Here is a 17866-nt window from a genome sequence, read left to right as displayed (position 1 = left end):
ATTACATTGCTCTGTGGCTCTATCACTCGTTGCATGCTCTCATTCCTCTCTGTTCCATTCCATTCACATTACTTTTGACAATTATTGTCTCTCAGACCACAGACATATATATATAAATACCTCACTAGCTTTATTAGACTTAGCTACATACCATACCTCTGAAAAACTAAGTTTTCCTTATGTTATAGAGAGAAATTCACAGATAACTGATTTTGCTTGCCTCCCTTGAGAGCCAAGACAACAATATGCTTCATAAAGCCTCTTCTCATTATGCCTTGCAGAACCCAGGAAACTTTGAATTTTGCTCCTCCTCTCTCAGACAAGCTGAATGAAAAAAGAGAAAGTCCAAAAGAAATACTGAAAAAGGCCAAGAGAAATGCAAAACTAAAAAAAAAAAAAAAAACAAAATTAAAACTTATTTAATTTCAATAAGGAAGATGTTTTCCTGTACTTTAGTGAAAAATTCTCATGCTAACATAAATGCCAAGCCTAAAAAAAAGAGAAAAAAAAAAAAGGAGAGATCTGCTCTAACACTTTATATATACTCAGAAATTACGCAGGGAAGTTATAATCTACTTACTAAAGGGAAACTTGCCACTATTTTCCATCTCTTTTGTCATCAGACTTTAGCAAAATATGAATGCTATGTTCCTCTGCTCCTACTGAAAATATTCCACTGGCCAGTGACTGAAAAAGCCACCAGATGAGAGATGTAAAATTGTGAGAATGGGATCTTGGTTTTGGGGCTGCTTGTTCTTGAATTACCGTTCAAACTCTTAGGACAGAAAGTCATACCTTTCTCTTACAGTCAGGTCAACTTTCCCTCCCCAGGTGGAGATATGACTCAATTACATCTGAATGCCAATCCTATGGATGTGTGCAACACATGTGGTGCTCTGGCAGCAGCTCAGAGGCTGGTGACCTGTTGGGCCAGGGTGTTGGGCCCTTTCTGTAAAGCTGCAGAACAGGAGGAGACGTGGGATCCAGGCACCCAACCCCTCAATCCTGTCAGCAAAGACAATACCACAAGTAACCAGAAACAGACCTTCTGGTGGTTGTTAGTTAAACAGTTCAGCAGTTCGGTTTGCCCAAAGAAGTCAAAGTGTTTGTCTTACCTAAGTACCTTCAGTGTCCAGCAGCAGCTGCAAAAGACATTTTCAGGATTGATTTTGGAGCCTAAATGCAAATTCAACTGAAATCCTGTACTGATCTTGGTCTCTTGTTTAATTTATTCTTCTCTGTGATGTCAGAGAAAAGTCTTTACTGGGCCTTTACATTTTGGGAAGATATGAAGTAATTGCCACAACTTGTAACCATTGTAAGGACTTGGATCAAAGCCCTGTGGTTAGTTAGAAGTCTTTTCATTCAAATTTAATTACATATCCTTCTGTGATTTTTAATAACAAATTAGCCCTTTCCCCTAACAGCTTCCTGATTAACATTACTTGTAAAATTGAGATGTTGCCTTTAGAGCTTATAACAAACCAATGCTTTTAAGCTCCCTGCAGTGCTGGGACAGCTTCTATACTCATATTTCCCTCCCTATTAAACTAAGGATTTAGGCACCAACACTTTGCACTGCCCAGTTACCTGGCTTTCCTGGAGTGGAACCATGTAGGCTTTTTATAGATGTGCATATTTCATCCCTCTCATTGGGGTCCCTGGATGAGGAAGTGGAGAGCACTCAGTGGACTACGGTGAGCCTCCAGAAGTTTCTACAGTCAGACATCTCTGCTCTCAACTGCAGATCCTGTTCTGGAGAGTTAAAAGTGGGTGGTGGTGATAAGAGGGAAAGGGAGCGAGAATCAAGGTGCCCTGATTCTCTCCGGGATACATTTTGCATTAAGAGTAGATGAGAAACAAGAAATAGTAATGACTATGGGAGCTTGACCTGTATGCAAGACTCAACTTTACCATCTAAGAGCTCTAACCACTGATTCAATATTCCTTGCTTGTTTTTCCTCTAAGTCCTAGGTATGCTTTTGCGTCTGGCTCTTAGATAAATAAGACATACTTAGGAACATAACAGCTATCTAAGGGGCTAAAAATGATAATTATTTTGACCTATATCCCAGTGATGGTAGCAGTTATTCAGAAATTGCTACAGTAAGTGGCTGCAGTAATTTGTACTTTTGATGTATGCCTGCTGAGCACAGCCCTTATCTTTGACCTTGGCATCAATGAAAGCATGACAGATTCCAGAGGTTTTAAGACATAGATTAGCTTGTTTGAAATTATTACTGCACTGACCTCTATTTCCAATAAAGAAGCATATTTTCTGTATGATATAATGTCAATGAATGTTTTACATTGTATTCTTCAGCAGTTACAAGTAGCTCTTGTTAATTCTACTATCCATTTTCCTTGGCTATATTCAGTGTTATCAGTTATGACATAAAAAATTACAATCAGACCTGCTGTCTTATTTTATGCTTGTGCTCCTATTTTGCAATGAGAAGTTAAATATGATCAGACCACAGGTTCTGTTACTTTTTTTTTTTACATCTGTTACATTTTGTTTACATTGTTTTGCTCTCAAAACCAAAAAGTACTGCACTTACTTTAATGCAGTAATCCCTACTATTGTCATGAAGAAAGACTAATCTGGATTCATAGTTTCCCGAGTTAAAAACATTTCTCTCTCTCCAGCCTCATATACAAAATAGTCTTTCATGATAACAATTCCAGTGTGGTTCATGATGTTACACTTTTCCATCTGAGTGCTTACCTAGGCTGCCCTCAATTCCTTCTCAGTAGTTTTGAGGACACGCATTTAACTTTTTTGTATGTACTGATCCTTCAACAATAACATATGAAGCAAACATTCAAGTTTGCGAAGACTCCAGAAGGAAGAAGCAAATTGGCTGGATACTGCTGTATTGTCAGAATGCCTTCAGTGTGATAGAGCGAGAATCCTCAGACTATATCCTGGTCTGTGCTTCCACAAAATGTGTCTTCCACTTTCCTGCCAAGAAAAAATGTCAGGAAGGTCACCTGGTGTGATAGGTATCTTGTATTAGATTGATTAAGTGGGAGAATTTGGATGATTGAATTAGGTTAACGAGTTTCAAGGAAGATCAGGAGCTTATCAGCATAATGAACATACAAATCTCTAGCGAAGGGGAAACTGGTTAGATAGGAAAATATTCAGCAGTATCAGCAACATTTTAGATGCTCCTACACTGAAATGAGAACTATGGCAAAATAACACAAACAAAAATGTGTGTATGCAAGAAATGTTATTTTATCATGAAAGCTATCACTCAGTTGATCATTTCTAGAACATGAATGCTGATGAAGAATAATGCCACCTGCTAAGAAACAGAAAGAAGAGGTACAATTTTGTATATCAAGGGCATATGCACTTTCCCTGAATCCAAGCTCTGATGACAGTTAAGACTCATTAGATCTCTGCACAGTGATAGAAAGAAAAAGCCCAACAGTATTGCTGTCAGGTATGGTCTATTGCTGGTTTCTAAAATAACAAGATCAAGTGGAAGAAGCCTTTAGAAAAGAACAAAAGGGAAAAAGTGTTAGCACAGTCATCTGACAGATAGGCTTTGATATTAATGACAGGTTTCTAACTTCTGACTCACTGAAGAAAGAGAATAAGACTATACAACAGGCAAGCGGGACATATCTTTAGATCCAGTAAGTTAAGACAGGACCCAAAGAATAATGTCTTCTTCAGGTCTGAATAACTTTGGAAAACTGGTAACATGGTAGACATTGATCGTAACATCATGAAGTGTTTCATTCCTAGAGAATAAGAGAGACCAAACAATAGAAGAGGCCTAAAAGCTACTGAAATCATTGCAACTTCAGTTCTCAAAGAAATATAAGAAAAAGAGAAACCTGAAAAATCTACTTATCATCTAGAAGACATTGAACTAATAAGCAATAATCAGTATGGGTTTGTAAAAAGAAAAAAATCCTGTTGAACCAATTAAATTTTTAAGACACGGCAACAAACGTGCTAGTTGGGTGAAAACAGATATTTTGAATTGAATAGGACTTTTGACCTTGTCCAACAGGATGTTTGCTTGGCTTCTTCAAAAAATAAACTCCTCATTAGCTTCCCAGAAAACAGATAAGCAATTGGAGAAAATTTTTCAATAGGTTAAAAGTTAAAGGATGAATATAGTACTATTGGGAGATTTTTATGGGTTCTATAATCTTAAATATTTTCATTAGGGGCCTGAACAAAATATTATGCATTAAATGTGTAAGAAGCCATGTGGGGCTGTAAGCTTATTGTGAAAGGAAGATTAGAATGAAACGTCTTGACAAATAGGAGAAACTGTCTGAAACAAAATGAAACAATGACAGCAACTTAAAAAAAACCAAACAAACATCTCCAAACAAACTAACAGTAGAAAAAACCCTCCAAAAAAACCCCAGTCCTAGACAGGAAATAGTGACAACCAAAATTAAGCTACACATAGCTGTCAATGGCATGTAGTATTAATGTAAATAAGAATTTGTGTAATGACTGTTTACAAAAAAATCAATCATAATTAAATAATGTTACTGAAATACTGAAAGATAAAAACAAAACTGTTTACAGTGAATCACAGGAAGTAATCATTCTGCTCTTCTCGGCACTGATATGGCCTCCCTGGGATCCCCATTTCCAATTGTGAATGTTACAATCCAAAAGATGAGCTCATAGGAATTATTAGACAGTAAATGTGGAAACATGAAAATGTGATTTGGTTTCTCAGGAGAAAAGAAAACCGTGGAGAAACATGATAGCAAACTTTAAAAGCTGCTAAAAAAAAAAAAAAAAAGAAGGGAATAAGCTTTTTTCATATCTTCTGAGAATGAGACAAGTAGTATGGACTAGAAATGCAGCATTGGAGGTGTACATCAGACAGGTGGAAAGGGATCTAATGGGAAAGACAGGTAAGTACCGGAGTAGATTGCTCAGTGATAATGTGCTGCATCTTTCTCTGCAGGTTTTAAGAACTTAGCAGGGATCTGTCAGGAATAGTTTAGATACAACCAGTCTTGCCTCAAAATGGGGAGGAAAAATGAGAGGGACTTTCTGATTCTCAGCTTATTTCTCTGATTCTGAGAAAAACTCTACCCGAAAAAAAAAAAAAAAAGAAAAGAGCACACAAGTTAAAACCAGTAGGCTACTAGTGTCATTACAGGAAATACTTGTTTCCTGCATTGCTTTTCCACTAAAATGTGTGTGCTTTACAAGTATCTTTTGTATGTTTTAAAATTCAGCATTTATTTCTCCATCTAGAGCATATGTTCCCAGCTGCTCAGTTCTGTCCTTTTAGCACAACTCACTTTGTGGTTCTTAAAGATTCATAACATTTCTCATGCAGTGCAGTACAGTATAGTGCTTGTACAGTGCAACTAATGAATCATATTGCCATCCCAAATGTTCTGAAAACTGTTACTTGAATTAAACATCCTTGAGGTGTGAAGCAATATTCTCTATCACTTTAGTTCCCTACAAGTTTGATTCTTGTGCTGGGCTAAGGTCATCTATGACTCCCCAGTTTTGACATCATATTTTGCTTTTTTACTGGAATTACAAGTAGTTTGGAATGAGCTGTAAATTCTGCTTGTCTAATGGATCATAAGGAAGTACAGTCACTCAGCTGGAAGCATATTATTTCCTTATCTTAATAGCATGCAGTCAACTACTGCTTTTTGAATGCGAATTCTGTTTCTGTACCTCTAATGTGTTTGTCCTGGTGGCAATTTCATTACAGAAACAAAGAGCTTCACGTATTATTTTTTTTTTAATTAGGAAGAATAGTTTTCCACATTTGTTAAAACCTTTAGACTATTATGCACTGACAGAAGTTGACTCATGTTTCATGCTGCAGAAAATGGCATAATCCAAGCCAATGAAGTTTTCCCACTCATGTTTTATTCAAAAGAATAATCCTTTCATAGGTATAAAAAGAAAGCAGAGCTCAGGATGAATGTATGAGCTTCTCTCTGCCACAGGAAATGTATAATGGAAGATCACTTAACGATCCCATATGCTATTTTTTTAATGTTCTTAATGGACCCAGCAGATTGCCTATTGCAGCATCTTGTCTCTGGCAGGATTTAGTACAGGTGCAATAGGAAGAAGCATAGGAAACAGTAAATACCCAATAATCCCTCCTTAGTATATTTTCTTCTCTTATTAGTTTTATTAGTTATAGTTATATTTACAAACACCTTTTTATATAACTGATTGTCAAATACATCGTCTCTAAAGAAATAATTTAATTGTCACTAAATAGTGGGGGGGCGTGCAGGAGGGAAAGAAAACGCCCCATCAAAACATTTATCTTTTGTATTACTCATTACTGGAAAGGAGAGGAATATTATCTCCATCAAAGCCAAATTCCCCAGCATAAGAACAGAGAGAGCAAAATTTGCTCTTTTTTGTGCTTTTAATACAAGTAGGGGTGTTCAACCCCCTGGGCCTATGGTCAAAACCCAGTGAGGAAGCATGTAATCATGTTGCTGGCTGGCCCGGCACCTCTCAGAGATGTCACCTTTCCGGAGGTGGGCAGAGCCGGGCTGCGCAGCTTGGTTGGGCATACAGAGCATGCCTTCAGAGCACGCAGCAGCCCGCCTCCTCCCTGCCCTAGGAGTGGGAGCCACCAGCTGAGTGGAGGAAAGAAGTGCTGCTGTCTCCCACTCAGGTAGGTACCTGTATTTAGTTTTTTGCAACTACATCCTTTATACTTGCCATAAACAGGCTTGCAGGACGCTGATTTTGGGATAATCGAAAGTGAAAGGTTCTCGCATTACCAGGTAGTACTCTTCAGAGCAGCCAGGGTGTGCCAGAACGCTCAGATTGGCTTAGGAGCTCTTTGCAACAGAGTGCTGTATAAAAGAGGAGTCTTCCACTCACTGGCACTAGCCTGGATAGTTCCGAGGCAAACATCAAGAGAGGGATAGACACTTGAACATTTGGGATCCTTAGAAAAATTGCAATAGGTACAACAGCACAACTCAGCACTGGACATGAAAGAAGGAAATGCAGTGACTAGAAATATCTATCACCTGGTCACGTCTTTCATAAAAAACCAAACACTTCTGAAACAGATACAGTCTGGAAGAGAGACATCTGTACTTCCACACTCATGGTTCAGATCTATCTACTTTTCAGATGCCAGAAAAACTACAAAGTACTAAATCCAAGTAATTTTCTCAAACCTGAGGCAACTGTTAAGGGTGAAGCAGCAGCACTGTTGATACACTCTGGTAAGTGCACCAGCCACACTGGCCTGTACCACATACAAACACATATCTGCCGTACACAATTTGGAAACCTCACACCTACACATCCAAATTAACTTTCCCTTAGAAGAAACATGGGAAGGCAGCTCAGAGCATGAGCAAGCAGTGCATGATGTTAGTCTTCTAAAAACTGCCTCCCTAGGTTAATGATTCTTACACAGGAATAAACCTTAATAAATACTATTTTTCCAAATAAGTACTATTGCAATCAGCAGTTCAATTCACTGGTGCACTTTTTTGCTGCACAATTGGATTTTCTTAGCAGAGAGTGATCGACAGCCATGTGATGGATTCTGAACTAGGGAAGACTGGGGGTAAAATGCAGTAAGAAGGATAACTATATGGAAATGGATTAACAGAGCTTGCAGAAGTGACACAGTGACTGAAGATGTGCATGGCTGGAAAAAGCAAATGACATTTGAAAGAAGTCTACTGAACATAACTTTGATCAGGTCTCTAAAATAGCTCTGGGATTTTTCTTCAAATGTCTGATTGGTAGGATGGGAAGTGATTGAAACAGTAAAATGAGAGGGAACAAGGCAGCTGATTGGGCTTAACCCACCAACAGGCTTCTGTCCACAGAATTATTGTGCCATAATTTATTGTTTAAATGCAAATGCTAGGATGCCAGGTAGAACCTCAGTGAGCTCCCTCACAAAAGTATCTGTGCAGGTGGACTAGATGTGAACAGTAGAATTAAGGACATTTAATTTCTTTGGATGTTTTAGGGTGGGTTTTTTGGGGAGAGGAGTGCTTAAAATTTGTGTTCAGCAAATACTCAGGGAAAGATCTTGAGGCATTTTTAATAGTTTCCCCCCAGTGTGGTTTATCCATTGTGCACTAAGGGGTGCTTCAACCCTAACAGGGAGAAAAATAAGGTTTGCCTGTACCTGCATCTCTAGGTTAAGTTCCTACATATCTAATGACACTCTCTGTGAGTCTTCTACCATTTAATTAGGCTACTGCTAGCAACAACTTATTAAGGAAAGATTCAAACTAATTCCTTAGGAAATCAAGGTAAAATCTGCAACAGGAATGGTGTTCTAGAGAAGGACTATTTAAGAAAACACAGCCCTAATAAAGGTAAAGATACGTGATGAGGTCTGACTATTTTTCTTCTAATTGCCAAATCTATTCCAGGGGTGTTCTACTGATGGTGTACTTGCCCATACCGATACAGCAGAATCCTCTGTTTTCTACCAAACTGCTGTATGACAGAACATGAGTCACTTTTCTTCCTCCATTTTTAAAATAACATTCATTTTTCTGTACCTTACAAAGATTTATTCATTAAAACTTTTAAATATCTTCAAGATATTCTGAAGTTTATATACTTGGCCTTTGGTAATTTGATACATTTAATTAGACAGAATTAAGAAATCTGTTTGGGATTATAGAATTCTTAGACAGCCATATCTATATCCAAAAATATTAGTCAATAAATTCTCAAAAATATATTCACCTAAAATGTGTAAATAGCTATATATTCCTCCAAAGCACATAATACTGCCTTTGTTGGAGACAAAATCCATTTGAATCAGTACAAGTTTTCTCATAAAACGTTCTTGTGTTTCAGAACTTTCTATTTAGGTTCCTAACCAAGAATTTTGAAAGTTAAAGGATATACATCTTAATGAGTCCCTTAGTCGCTTTTGGCAATTCCCTGTTTCATTCATTCTGTTGAATATTTTGTAAGTCTGCATTGTCAGACCTTGACTGAAGATGAAAGTAAGGTGTCAAATGTTTAATATTAAAATATATACTAAATAAAAAACACCTCTCTTTACTAGATGTAAGAGGTGTTGGATTTATATATGTTACTGTATTTTTTTCTACTTTGTCAAAGCGAGAATAGTGAGAAAAATTATGCTCAGTTGGATGGCAGCAGAATCATTTAGACTTATATTACCTCTGCAAAATAAACCAGGACTGTTATTATGGGCAAGGATTATAACCTGAAATGTATTTGTTCACCATGAGGTAGGGGTGTAACTATTTCTTTCTATACATGCAAAACCAAAGTGCAGAAAAATGCAGAAACTTCCTCAGGGTGGCACAAACAGCACTGACAGAGACAAATTCCAAGGTTTTCAGGTTGACAACTGGACTATATATTTAGTTTCTAAATTGAAATGTAACTCAGCTTGCTGCCTAAAGCCAGCTGTCACGGGATAATTTTATTACACTGAGATGGGAATGAAACTCCCAACTCTAAGTGATTATTATACTTTTATAGGAAAGTGTTATTATATTTTTATAGGAAAGATATAATCATGGTGGTTAAAAAAGACCTTTTCTATTCTAGTAAGACTTCCACTAGGTATAAGCATATAAGAACTCCTAATAGCAGTGCATCACCTTTAACTGGCCTTGAAGAAGGGTAATGTGATACCATTCAAAATAGGCAAAACCATAAAAAGTAGTTTCTTGTTTATTCAATCACTTAATACTAGAATAACTGGAAATGCCAAGAACTATTGAATAGAAGTCAACTTAAAGCTGCCCCAACATACTACAGCATTTCCTAATGAACATACCAAATTCACTAACACTCAGAATGCTATCTTTATTGAGTCTAAGGAATAAATGTGATACACATCTTTAAGTTTTATATTTCACATTCTGAAGGCAGCAAGTGTTTTATGTTCTTGAAGTCAAGTGACCATGGGAGGGTTTCACGTAATTTTTACCATTTTTAAAGGGATTGCAGAGCTCACATTGAAGTACACGATCTGTATGTAAACCAAAAGCCTTTGAAATAAAAAAAAAATCCAATTTTTTAAAATTTATTTATGATTTACATTAATCTCTTGAATCTTTGATATATAACAATTATTTAACTGCAGGATTTAGCAAGACGTAGCTGCTAAAGCGTGCAACAGATGAATGCTGCTTTAATTTTGAAACATTACATTTATTCCTTTCTTTCCATTGCAGCTATATTGAGTGCAAGCTGCAGTCAAGCTAAATAAAGCTCAACAAACCAGTACCATTTTAAATGATGCACAGGTAAAGAAACTAATGAGTGGAATGACTTCATTTGTTCAGTTCCTTTCAGCTCAGGCAGAATGACAGCCAGTCTGGAGAAACTGCTAATGAAACTTACTGCCATTCTAAAAATAAAAATCACAGCTTGAAATGTAATGCTTGTGCCTCTGTGGAATCTAAAGGAAATAGAAATGTAGCTATAAGTAACTGTTTGGAAAGATATCGGTATATTACAATGTTTACTGGTAATCAATAAGCCTGTATTAACCATTTTGAAGGACTCTCTATACCTCTTCTAAAGTAAGGAGCTTTATTTATTGAAAAAAAGGAAAAAGAAGTTAAATCCCCATATCCTGTTACCATTGTGAGAATTGCATGTATGGGATTTAACATAAGAAATTGCAAGGGGAACAAAGTACTACTCCAGGCTCAGAAAATATTATTCTTTTTTTAGTAACTTATTCCATACAGTTCATTTTGTGAAAAGTTTCATTTCACTTGAAAAATGAAATCCTGCAAGAAAAGAATTTTTTCTGAATGGTTATAATCTTAAACAATTTTTTGTGCCTCAGGCTCACATAATAAACAATTCCAATCTCTCAGATCACACTCAGAACTTTATAAATCACTGTGGATTTTGCATGCATGTTCATCTTCTTTCCCAGACTCACACTAAGCTTAGATGGATGGACACTACATTTATGTTGAAATCAATCTCACTCCTTCTTAGGACAAGAATTTCTAAAAGCAGGCACAATAATAATTTCAAGAAGTATGTATCTGGCAAGTAAAGGTGAATAGTAAAAAGGGGGAAGAATCTAGGACATACGGGTTTCCTATGCCTAGCCAAGTCAAAATAGGAATAGAGAGAAAGTGTGAGATGATACCTAATCCACAAGGAGTCTTATTGCACAATAATGTTCAAAGCATTGGTCACATTTCCTTTATTATTCCTCATTTTAACCAGTCTTACATACACCTCCCCACATGAATACAAAATACATGGTTACCTGCCATCTTCTGTAGATGACAATTGTTCTCATGGATCACAGGAGAGCTAAGAGGTGAACACATCAAGCTGACCATGGAGCAAGCCAATCTAAATTTCCACTGTTAATACAAGGACCTGTAGGTAAATTAATACACAAAATTGTGTACCTCTAAGTTTAAATCAGGTGCTTAATTATGAACAGGAATTTGTTGGTATCAAAAGGAAGCACACTGTAAAGTGCAAAGTAAAGAAAATGAGTGGTGTCACATGGTAATTCTAGTGGATGAAGGATTGCATGACGTTATCAGGCAGAACCTCTTGCTTCCTTATTCTAGGCACTATTTTTTTGTGTCTTTTAGAAAGCAAAGGCTCTCTTTAAGAGAAATGAAATATTGATTTCAGGTTCTAGCTAGACTCCATTAAGATGCTCTTTTAAGTTATATTGTGTCTGCAAAGAGTAGAGTTTTATGAACATAAATCAGTTTTCTAGTCCATAAGTGGGCTTTTCATAAGCACCCATATATAATTCACCCAACTTTCCTGTGAATCAATAGAACTTGACTCACAGCTTTCCTAAGCACTTTCAAAAAACCTTACCCGCATGTCTGGTATTGAATACATCAATGATGACAAAGTTATACTACTGGCAGCCCATTTGTTTCTGAATACAGGAGCAAGAGAAGCAGCCTTGTGGGGAAAAAAAGGACAACTGATGACTCACAAAGCATTTCTCTGTGTGTTGAAAGCAGATGATTTGAAAGTATATTTGAATAAAGAAAGAAGACCTGACCAATGTGATGTATGGTTTGGGATGCCTCTCGGTCTCTTAGCTCTGCCTACACTGCCAGAGACACCACTCCCCAAACTCCAAAAGGTGCTTTAACACAACAGACCTGGAGCCTAGGTCAGTGCAAAACACAGGAAGTGGGGAGCCAGCCCTTACAACTCAAAGGGACACTCCACTCCAGCCAGGGTTAAGTGGTCCTGGCTCAGGCTCTGACCAAAGGCTCATCCTATTCAGGGTGAACATCAGCCCTGGAAATCAAATTAACAAGGAAAAAAATGGTGCTTCCTTCCTTATCTCATTCTTAGAATGGTCCAAATTTTTACTGCATCTTTGACAATTCTGTCCAATTACCTAACCCTGTGAGGAGCGGAGTGGATTACAGGAGAGCAGGTCAGCCTGAGGGAGGCATACTGATATCCAGAGAAGACTGTTTGTTCAGCGAAGAGTCAGGAACAGTTTTATTTTTCAACAATTACAATTTGACATGACTTGTTCCATACTGTTATAGTGTGTCCTGGTTTCCTCTGGGATGTTTTGGATTTATTGTGAGAATGATGTTGATAACACACAGACGCTGTTGCTGAGCAGTGCTGGCATAAAGTCAAGGACATTTCAGTGTCTGCATGCTCTGCCAATGAGGAGCTGCACAAAAAGGTGATAGGCAGCATAGCCATGATACCTGATCCAAGCTGGACAAAGGGATATTCCATACTATGGAACATCACATTCTGTCTATATACTGAGGGGACTTGGCTGGGAGATGCCGATTGCTGCTCAGGGACTGGATGGGCATCGGTCAGCAGGTAGTGAGCAATTGCATTGTGCATCATTTCTCTTTATTGGGTTTTATTCCTCTCTCTCTTTTTTGCTGTCTCTGTTTTCATTACTATTAGTATTGTTATTATGGTTGTGGCTTTATTATCATTTGAATTATTAAACTGTTCTTATCTCAACCCACGGGTTTTATCTTTTCCTGATTCTCCTCCCCATCCCACCAATATGAGGGAGGGGAAGATGCAGGGTAAGTGAATGGCTGCATGGTACATAATTGCTGTCTGGGGTTAAACCATGACACAGCAGTATTATGTTTTCTTAGTAGTTGCAGCAAAATTGAAAGATGCTATACACATATGAACAGTTGATAAATTCTGCTCTAATGGATATAAAATTCAGAGACAAAGAATTCTATTTTTTTTCCAGAAAAAAGAGACAGAAACAAAGGCATTCACTTCCTTGATCAGATAATGACTTGCACACATCTTTACAGCAGTCCCCTGGAGACAGCTGTCACATGTGTAGATGTACACTTAACTACAAAGGTTTCTACAGCTGCTTCTGATACAGAGCTTGACTTCTCTGAATAAAGACAAATACTATTGCCCAGACTGGCATTGCTCTAGGGCTGTATCTTGACAGCATCCTTAATGCTTTCACGGGCAATATAACTGAATCCCTTCAGAACAACATGAGTACCGAGCAGCACTAAACAAAATTTTCAAGGGCTTGAAGAAAAAGATTGAAAAAGAAAAAGAAAAAGAAAAAGAGAAAGAAAAAGAAAAAGAAAAAGAAAAAAGAAAAAGAAAAAGAAAAAGAAAAAGAAAAAGAAAAAGAAAAAGAAAAAGAAAAAGAAAAAGAAAAAGAAAAAAAGAAAAAGAAAAAGAAAAAGAGAAAAAGAAAAAGAAATTTTTTTTTCCCAGTTCAGCTTTGTCTGCAGTCTGGCCATCAGTCTCACTGAAATCTAGCCAGAGAACAATTTTTGTGCTTTCTCAGTATGCCAGCACTGCTTCTCTGTGGTTCTGCATGCATTTGTAGAGCAGGAAGGAAGCTAGTGAATAAATTACACCACCACAGGTTGTCAGTATTTTGTATTCAAGAAGATACATTAAAAAAAATATTTTTGGCCCTATTTTTAATATAAATTCACAGGTTTCATCATTCATAACCAGCACTATGTTCTGTTTTAGAAATAAGCCATCTCAAGGCATTTTGTACTCCTCAGTGGATTTTGCAGGTCAAGGGAAGTGATCCTGCCCCTCTGATTAGTGCTGGTGAGTACCTGGAGTACTCTAACTACTATTGGGGTCCCCAGTACAAGGAGAGGTGGACAAACTGGAGAGCAACCAGCAAAAGTCCACAAAGACAATGAAGGGAGTAGAGCATCTCCTACAAGAAAGGGCTGAGAGTGTTTCCTCCAGGCTGTTCAACCTGGAAAAGACTCTGGAGAGGATTTATTCCAACATATATCAATAGCTGAAGTAGAGGTGCAGAGGCTAAGCCAGGCTCTTTTCAGGGGCTCTTTTCAGTTTATGCCATGCGACAATGGGCATAAACTGAAACATGGAAGCTTCCCTCAGAAGATCAGAAAACCCTTTTTTTACAGTGAGAGTGACCAAGCACTGGCAGAGGATGTCCAGGGCTTGTGGAGACTCCCTCCTTGGAGATGATACTCAAAAGGTGCATGGCTATGGTCCTGGGCCACCATCTCTCAGTGACTTTGCTTGAGCAGGGAAGGTTGGACCAGATGACCTCTGGAGGTACTTTCCCACCTTACTCGTTCTGTGGTTCTGTGACTCAAAACACTCTCATGCAAGCTCAGAAAGTACCTCCAGGTTGCCTGATATGGGAAGGTTTGAATGGTCCTGTATGTTCATGAAGAGTCAGGTTTGCCTCATGAAGGCATCCATGAAGCCTCCAAATCTTTTTTTTTTTTTTTTTCATCAGGACTGCACAGAAAACTAATAAGAAAAACAAAAACATAAGGGCTGCGATAAGTGAAACATCTCTCTAAAAGCATTAGTTCTGTTTTCATAGCGTGTGTTGCAGGTGACTGGACATTTCCCAGTTGGTTGGCAGGCCACAACTTATAGCAACTTGCTGCACGTTCAGTGCTGTGAGTCAGCAAGTTGGCAGTTTGATCTTCTTCTGAATTCCTTCACAGCAGTGTCTTAGTGCTTCTGTTCTGTGGTGGTCCCAGTCATATAGTGTCACAAGGAGTGTACAGAGTAGAGGCCGACTGTAGTTAAATACAAAAATTGAATACAGTTTGTCTTGATCCAATAATTAATGTATTGTATCACCTCTGTCTTTTGAGAAAGCTCCTCTTTGCACCAGTCTTACTTGAAAGTAACAGTGTGCTTCGTACACCACTGTTTTTCAGTGACTTCAGTAGTCTTTGGCCATGATCTGAAAAGCCTGTAGCAGGTACTGTCAGTGTGGGCATTAAATGTGAGGCTCTGCACGGGGCATACCATGGGGAAAAATTTCTCTATGAAGTCTTTGAGGTTGTTTATAAAGACTCTAAGGAAAAAGGAGAAGAAAATAAGGTTTTCAGAGGCTTGCTACCAAGCATTAGATTAGGATTGGCATTAAAGGCAGTGCCTTTGAGACAAAGTAATTGTAAATCTACTTCACTTTTCACTGCCACCTTGTGAGAAGAGTGGTAAGTAACAGGAGAAGTTATTCTGGGGGATATTTGGAGTAAAGCATGAGAAAGCAGATGATGTGGAAGGATAAGAGAAATTCTTATAAGCCATTGGGGTCATTGGTACCAGGGCAGGAAGGAGAAAAAGTTGATCATACTGTGGAAATGCAATACAGGGAGCAAAGGCATGACCACACAAAATGTTCAGTAATGCATTTTATAGACAAACGTTACATAAAACAGGATGACAAAACCAGGACTCAGGTTTCACAGCTGTTATACTCTTAACCTAAAAAGGCCTTGCACGGGTCTCTTTAGGATTTTCTGATGGATTTTGTGACGGAGAATAAATTCTTAGCCCCAATCTTGAGCATTAGATTTGACTTTATTTTTGCAATTTTTAGTAGGAGCTGTTTTTGTGTAAAGTAGTATCATTCCTGACACTAATAACAAAGTATACAGTAGTACCCTTCTTGGTAGGGCGTGCTACAAGGCCCTGTGCTCAGCAGGGCTGTGGCACCTCCACGGGGTTCAGTTCCTTGTCACCTGTGATTCAGTGAAAGAAACCTGGTGGCCCCGCTGGCGGCGCTTACTCCACCCTGAGGAGGTTGGGACGTCCCGTTCGAGTCTTAGGGCTTGTCCCTCATCACGTTCCCTCTTCCTTAGCTTCTCCCACAGTGTTTGGCACTGCAGGACCTCGGTGGGGATCTGCTCCTTGTCCCCTGCAGTTCAATGAAAGCAACTCGGCGCCCCCGCTGACCGCGCTGGCTCCTCCCTGAGGAGTCCTGTTCAGCCCTCAGGGTTTGGCCCACATTGTGATCCATCCTCCTTAGCTTCTCCTGTAGTGTTTGGCACTGAATGCTGTCAGACCTGACTGGGTTAGGCTCCTTGTCCCCTGAGATTTGACAGAAGAAGCCCAGTGCCCCCCCGATGGTGTTCACTACTCCCCAAGGAGGCACAGATGTGCCCCGGGCCCTGCCAGTGTCCTTGTCTAGCAAATTCTCTCTGTGCCCTCAGAAGGCACCTAGCGGGATGGGTGTCCTTTGTCACCCCACGTGCAGGTGTCTGTTTCTGTTGGAGGAGGCCAGACACTGTGGCCCTTCAGGGCTGCCCTATGCCTCCAAAAGGCTTGTTGTCACAGGTGTCACAATGACTCCTTGGTGACATCACAGGGCTTTCAGAGACCACACCCAGAAGATACAATCCCCATCCTCAGAAATAAAAACTTCCCAGACAGCTACACTCATGTGACTGCCCTGTTGTCAAGCAGAATTATGTTGCTGTTTTTCATATAAATTCAGGTTTCACAGGTTTCACTGTTCAAACCCAGCAGTGCGTTTTAGAAATGTTTAGATGTTTTAGAAATAAACCATCTGAAGGCAGTTCTTACTCCTCAGATTACTTTCTCAGGAGCAGGTTTGGTGTGAAGTAGTATAATTTCTGATACTAGTACTATTTTTGTATGATGTGCTACCAGGTTCTGTGCCTGACAGGGCTGCGGGACCTCCACCAGAATTGCCTCCTTGTTCCCTGTCCTTTTTTCCTCCTTTATGAATTAGATCATCATCATTGATACTGAAGTGTGTGATGCTTTCGCAGAGCTTTCTGTGTGCTAAGAAAAGTTAAAGTTCTTGCTTTTTGGCTACAAATTAATTCTTGTATAATTCTTATAATAATTAAAAAAAATTACAGGAAAGAGTGATTACACAGTCCTATCTTGAACACAGTCAGTGTTCAAGTGTTCAAGTCAGATACCTTAATGGTCTTTAGACTAACTGAGCAACCTGCCTTTAGAAAGAAAACTTCATTCTTGTCCCTGAGATTTGTCCAGTTCTGAGCACCCTGACCACCTGCATTACCTGTCATTGTAATTTGAAGCTCTCCTGCAGAACAGCTCTAGACCCAAGACAACGCTATGGAGAAAAAAAGTCTCTGTATATATCCAGACACACAGATCCATGCATTCAGAGATCCTTTAACTCTCCCTGGAGCTTTGCTTACACATGTGAAAATTCAAGGTATCTCACACAGAGGAGTTTGTAAGTAAAAAGTCACACATGCATGATACTGTTCTGGGTCATCATCCTGGACTCTTTCATCACCTTGCTTTACCAACATCAGCATGTGCTTACAGGCTTAAACCAAAGGCTTTTCTTAACATCTTTTTTCTCTATGTCCAATTTCTCAAATTCTATCTTCCAATGACTAACAGTTTAACTCTTTTTTAGGGTGAGACCCTGACAGAAAAACCTATGCTGTTAGAGCTACACATAGTCAGCAGAGTCCCCCAGAGAGGACTGAACATCATTGCCATGCGTGGAAGGGAAGCTGGCACATAGCTGAAAGTTTATGGGCCCTGATGGGAATCACCCCAGAGTAATGAGGGAAATTGAGACTGCCAAACCAGTCTCAA

General features: G+C 38.8%; 1 long non-coding RNA gene across 1 annotated transcript; it reads right to left on the bottom strand.

Moving 5' to 3' along the window:
- Positions 1-1292: 1292 nt before the first annotated feature.
- LOC108497150 lies at positions 1293-15263 on the bottom strand. Its single transcript, XR_001874698.1, has 3 exons — positions 15150-15263; positions 2729-2965; positions 1293-1755 (listed from the first exon to the last, which is right to left on the bottom strand). It is a non-coding gene; the product is annotated as an uncharacterized LOC108497150 (long non-coding RNA).
- Between the last annotated feature and the right edge of the window lie 2603 nt (positions 15264-17866).

This window comes from Lepidothrix coronata, unplaced genomic scaffold (genome assembly GCF_001604755.1).
Source record: "Lepidothrix coronata isolate B3197 unplaced genomic scaffold, Lepidothrix_coronata-1.0 Scaffold45, whole genome shotgun sequence".
Classification (NCBI taxonomy): domain Eukaryota; kingdom Metazoa; phylum Chordata; class Aves; order Passeriformes; family Pipridae; genus Lepidothrix; species Lepidothrix coronata.
Note: the sequence above shows the minus strand (reverse complement) of the source record. Positions and strands in the feature narration are given on the sequence as shown.